General features: G+C 45.0%; 1 non-coding gene across 1 annotated transcript; it reads left to right on the forward strand.

The window, feature by feature from the left end:
• Positions 1–1,359: 1,359 nt before the first annotated feature.
• Positions 1,360–1,542, forward strand: LOC139274395 (U2 spliceosomal RNA). Its single transcript, XR_011595463.1, has one exon. It is a non-coding gene; the product is annotated as a U2 spliceosomal RNA (small nuclear RNA).
• The last annotated feature ends 4,807 nt before the right edge of the window (positions 1,543–6,349 follow it).

Consider the following 6,349-nt stretch of genomic DNA (forward strand, 5'->3'; position numbering starts at 1 on the left):
TTTTAAACTATACTGCACCATTTAATAGTTTAATTGCTGCGCACTATTCAGTTTCCTTGTAAATTAAATATTTTTTGATTTGAAAAGATTTTTAAAACCTGAGTACTAGTGCCTGTGCACCTAAAAATGAGCACAATGTGAAGAGCCATCCTGAAGCAGCTTAGTCTCGCAATTTCAACCTGGGGGCGGTGCCTGATTCGGGAGAATTCAATCTTTAGCCAGCATAAAAGATCACGGAAAACAGGAGCATCAGTGATTTGGGGCCTAACTAACTTGGATTTAAATTTCCTCAATTTTTGTGATGGTTCTGCCGATTCCTGCGCTGATATAACTGCCGGAAACTCAACTCTGCCATTCTTCCTTGGGTGTTCCTCTCAGTGCCCTAGCTTTTCACATGTACGTCCTGTTTTGCTAAAGTCTTTCATTTTTTTCAATGCTTCCTTCCATTGCCGTATGTAAAAATCATCTACAGAGAATTTTACAGCAGGGAAACAGGCCATTCAGCCCAAGAAGTCTTTGACTGCATTTATGCTTCACCCAAGCCTCCTCCCACCTTACTTCATCTCACCCAAACATTTTTTTAAGCAGTTTACAGATGATTCCACCAATACTTCCCCTCTGTTTTCCAAGCTCTCCCCATTGTTTTGATTGCATCGAATTTCATAGAATATACAGCACAGAAACAGGCCATTCGGCCCAACTAGTCTGTGCTGGTGTTTCTACCCCACACGAGTCTCTTCCTATTCTACCTCATCTCAGACTTTTAGAACATCTTTCTATTCCCTTTCCTCTCATGTACACGTCTAATTTTCTTTTGAAAGCATCAAACCTATTTGTCTCAACCACTTCCTGTGGTAGCACGTTCCACACTCTAACCACCCTCTGAGTAAAGAAATTTCTCCTTATTTCTCTGTTAGATTTATTAGTAGCTATCTTGATTTTATGGTCGCAAGTCTTGGATTTCCCACAAATGGAAACAGTCTCTCCATATCTACCCCGTCCAACCCATTCCTAATTTTAAAGACCTGTATCAGGTTTTCTCAAAAGTTTTCTCTTTTCGGAAGAAAAAAGCTCCAACCATCCTTGTAAATGTTGTTTGAATTTTCTGTATGCTTCTATGTCCGTTTTGCAGTATGGAGACCAGAACTCTGTACAGTATTCTAAGTATGGCCTGACCAGGGTCCTATGGTGAAACCAGGTTTCCCATAACTTCACTACCTTTGAATTCTATACCCGTAGAAATAAATCCCAGTGTTTTGTTTGCCTTTCTAGCTTTGCCACCATACCAGTATTTAACCTAAACGATCTGTATTGTACTGTTTAATTTGTAACATTTGGATTGCACTGTAATGTACTGTTATAAATTATATTAATAAAGAATTAAAAAAAAAATCTGCATATCATTTTAAACTCTGATATGCCCTCTACCTGGGGATCAAAAATTAAATTGATTTGTAGATCTGGGAGATGGAGTAGTGGCTTGCTCTGTCTGCTCCACACATCGACCTGGTATTACAGTGCCTCTGGGAATGTGCAGCTTCGCCTCTCTGGGGTGGGAAGTTTGAAAAAGAGAAAAGAAAAAGGGTTTACAGCTGCTTGACCGTGCTCTTCTTTCCTTCGTAGGTTGCTGCTCGCCACAGGTCGCTTCTCCTGCCGCCGGTGCGCCATGTTGCCGCCTTCTGCTCAGCAAGGTCAGCAGCTGCCTTTTTTCTTTCTGTATTTGCACGTTGGTAATTGTCCTATATTTCAGAGCAGGGCCTTGTTACATTTCCTGCTCTGCAACTAGCCTGGACGATGCCTCCTGTTGGATTTCTGTCCATTTGCTGGTAAGACTGCAGTGCAGGCAGTCCCCTGTTGGAAAATGGAGGAATCCACAAATCAATTTTGGCACAAGTCCTGAGATGTTAGTGAGGAGGTCTTTGCAGGGTTGACTGGGCTGGGTGTGCAGTTGTTGTGTCCGAAGCTGGTGCCGAGGTCGATGCCATTTCAGAGGGCGGTTAAGAATCAAACACATTGCTGTGAATCTGGAGTCACATATAGGCCGGACGGCAGACTTCCATCACTAAAGGACATTAGTGAACCAGATTAATTTTTACGACAATCCGGTAGTTTCATGGTCATCGTTACTGACGCTAGCTTTTTTTATTCTAGGTTTATTTACTAAACTGAATTTAAATTCCCTAGATGACATGGTGGGATTTGAACTCGTGTCTCCGCATTATTAGTCCAGGCCTCTGGATTACTAGTCCCGTAATGTAACCACAATGCTACTGTTCCAGACATGGCCATTGTTGTACGCCAGATTTGCAGCTGTCCCCCGGTTCTTCATTGGAGTTATGAGTCAACACTGCAGGGGACAACATGTCGCCCAGTAACCTGAGAGCCTGTCTAGAATAAAGGTGGCACAGAGCATTGGCACAGGATGACAGCTGCCAGGAAACTGGGCACAGTGTTGCATGATGCGCTCACTGCCTGTGGTCACAAACCTGCTGGACGTTGAGGGAGTGGAATCACTTTTGATTGATAAAGATGCCAGTCTAGTAATGGGGAGCATGGAGGACAATGTGGGTGCAGTCTATAGCACCTTAGAGCACTAGACTTCGCCCATAGTCCATCATCTTGCTTTGCTCTGTCCATGGGAAAAGTAATGTAGGTGTTTTTCCTGCTGTAGGGAGACTCTGATCTCCCATATACAGGAGCAAACTGCATATTGTGAGATGTTGCTGTTGTCACCTGCTGCAGCCGAGCATAAATGTTAAGGTGCACAATGACTTTGACAGCCAGAGACAGTGCTGTCCATGCCCTGGTGTGAGGCTGGAGTTGTGGCTGCAGCAGGTGACATAGCTTAGTGATGTGTGAAGTAAAGGTGCTTCAGGCATCACTCCACCAAGAGTTTGAGGTAGGAGAAGTGCTTGAATACACTCCTGCACAGTGCCGTTCACCTCCCTATTCGGTGAGCTTCTCCTGCTCTCTCTTCTCTTTGCTGCTCCCCTCATCCTCCAGTACCTTTCTTCTTAGGCGGTCCCTCGAATCAAGGATGACTTGCTTCCATGCCAAAAAGAGATGAATTCTCAGGTGTTTCAATGAAGGGCCTAATATTCCCGGTTCCGAACTAAATGTTGAAAGATGGAAGATGCCTGTGCGTGGAATTTTTTAACGTGTGGTGGCCGTTGCACACCAGCCACCACACGGGCTTGACATGGCTTGGTCTTGGTCCAATGGCAAGGGTTAACCAAGACAACTGGAAACCAGCTCTGCTGCACAGACCTAGTGCGCACACGTCGCAATGTGGGCTGGCCCGTGCTGTCCCTGGGCCCCGAACTCACGCCTCTCCTTCGCCCCGATCTCGTCGCTCCTGCTGTACCTGCCTATGCTCCAGTGACGCTGTGAGCAGCTTGACGACTACGACCAGCATGGGAACATCAGCGGCAGGTCGAGGCCTTAAAAGGAGCGGTGAGCGGTGGCCTGGGAGCAGCATGGCGGCCCCAACCTGCATGGCAAGTCAGACACTGGGGCAGCCCAGTATCAGAAAGGGGTCTTACCCAAGCATTTTAATTATCGAACTAGTGGATGAGTTCAAAAAAACTGAAAAACAGTTGCAGTTAAAGCCAACTAGGGGACACAATTGTTGGTAAGGGAGGGCGAAAGGCCTTCACTCCCTTATCCATGAGCAAAAATGTGGAACATCACTGGTTAATTTATGATCAATAGCAAAGCAGGAACTGGAGAGAGAAGGTATGAGTGGCCCATTTTGACTCCAGATTCAGTATTTCTGCTCAGATGATGTGTAATGGGCAGGAGTCAGGGGCGGGGTCATGGTGTTGGCTCTCCTCTCTGTACCTCAGTCTGTGTCAGCAGGTGGCTGGGGGCATGAGTGAACGAGACTGCAGCATTTTCGCTTCTATGTGGATCTTACTAAGGCAGAGGGCTCCGAGAGCAAACACTGATACATGCTCAGGTAAGCATGCTATTATCTAGTTCAACTCCAAAGTTTTGTGACCACCGTTTTTACAGCATGGATAGTTTTCACTTTTCTCGTAGCTCTGATAAGCCTGTTCCCGTCCCAGAGGGTCACACATCTCCATGGTGCTTTCCTACTGTCCTCGCTTTCCACTTGGGTTTCTTGCTGCACAGGTACTGTTTAAGAACATAAGAAATGGGAGCAGGAGTAGGCCATTCAGCCGCTCTAGCCTGCTGTGCGATTCAATAAGACCATGGCTGCTCTTCTGCCTCAACTCCACTTTCCTGCACTATCACCTTATCCCTTGATTCCCTTAGAGTCCAAAAATCTATCGCTCTCTGTCTTGAATATACAGAACGACACAGCTACCCAGCCCTCTGGGATAGAGAATTCCAAAGATTCATCATCATCATAGGCAGTCCCTCAAAATCGAGGAAGACTTGCTTCCACTCTAAAAGTGAGTCCTTAGGTGGCTGGACAGTCCAATACGAGAACCACAGTCCCTGTCACAGGTGGGTCAGATAGTCATTGAGGGAAAGGATGGGTGGGACAGGTTTGCCGCACGCTCTTTCCTGCCTGTGCTTGATTTCTGCATGCTCTCGGCGATGAGACTCGAGGAGTTCAGCGCCCTCTCGGATGCACTTCCTCCACTTAGAACGGTCTTTGGCCAGGGACTCCCAGGTGTCAGTGGGGATGTCGCATTTTTTCAAGGAGGCTTTCAGTTCTAAATGGTTCCTTATTCTTAGACTGAGAACTTTGGTTCTCGACTCCCCAGCCAGAGTAAACATTCTCCCTGCATCTAACCTGTCAAGCACTGTAAGAATTTTGTAAGTTGCAATGAGATCACCTCTCATTCTTCTAAATTATAGATAATTTGGCCTAGTCTACTCAATCTCTTCTCATAGGACAAACCACCCTCCAGCCCCCGCCGGCCCCACCCCACCCCACCCCATCCAAGGAATCAGTCTGGTGAACCTTTGTTGCACTCCCTGAATGAGCTGCAGCCATTCACAATCATTCACTGAGAAGACACTTATACAAACAATTTGCAAACAGCTTTTCACTGTGGTGTGTTACTTGGAATGGTGACTCTTTGTCAGAACAGAGGGTGAGCAGACCCCACCCTGCTTGATCATCATTTTCTGTTTTAATTTCTGACCTGTTGTGTAGCCTGTCTTTGTTTTCACTGTCTCATGTGTAAGAATTTTGTATGTTTCAATGAGATCACCTTTCATTCTCCAACACTAGATAATATCGGCCTAGTCTGCTCAATCTGTCCTCATAGGACAATCCCCCCATGCCAGGAATCAGTCCAATGAACCTTCGTTGTACTCCCCATCTATGGCAAGGATACCCTTCCTTAGGTAAGGAGACCAAAACTATACGCAATACTCCAGGTGCGGTCTCACCAGGGCCCTATATAATTCCAGTAAGATATCTTTACTCTAATACTCAAATCCTCTTGTAATAAAGGCCAACATACTATTTCCTTTCTTAATTGCTTGCTATACCTGCATGTTAACTTTCAGTGATTTGTGTAAAAGGACTCCCAGGTCCCTCTGGACACCAACTTTTCTGAATCTCTCACCATTTAAAAAATACTCTTGCTTTTCTATTTTTCCAACAAAGAGGATAACTTCACATTTCTCCACATTATATTCCATTTGCCATGTTCTTGCCCATTCACTTTGCCTGTCTATATCCCCTTGAAGCCTCTTTGCATTTTCCTCACAACTTACATTCCCACCTAGCTTTGTATCATCAACAAACTTGGATATATTACATTTGGTCCCCTCATCTAAATCATTGCTTTACATATATATGTGAATAGCTGGGGCCCAAGCACCGATCCTCACGGCACCCCACTAGTCACAGCCTGCCAACCAGAAAATGACCCGTTTATTCCTACTCTGTTTTCAGTCCATTAACCAATCCTCAATCCATGCAAATATATAACCCCCAATCCCATGATCCCTAATTTTGTTCAGTAACCTTGTGTGGCACCTTATCGAATGCTTTCTGAAAATCCAAAGACACCACATCCACTGGTTCCCCGTTATCTATTCTACTAGTTCCAACCTCAAAAACTCTAAACAGATTTGTCAAACATGATTTCCCTTTCATAAATCCGTGTTGACTGTGCCCAATCCTATTATTATTTTCTAAGTGCCCTGTTACCACGTCCTTACTAATAGATTCAAGCTTTTTTCCTACGAGTGATGTCAGGCTAACTGGTCTGAAGTTCCCCGTTTACTCTCCCTCTTTTCTAAAATAGTGGGATTATATTAGCTATCTTCCAATCTGTGGGAATCATTCTAGAATCATTGGAATTTTGGAAGACGACAAGCAATGCATCCACTATTTTTATAGCCGCCTTTTTAAAACCCT

This window comes from Pristiophorus japonicus, chromosome 9, assembly GCF_044704955.1.
Source record: "Pristiophorus japonicus isolate sPriJap1 chromosome 9, sPriJap1.hap1, whole genome shotgun sequence".
NCBI lineage: Eukaryota > Metazoa > Chordata > Chondrichthyes > Pristiophoridae > Pristiophorus > Pristiophorus japonicus.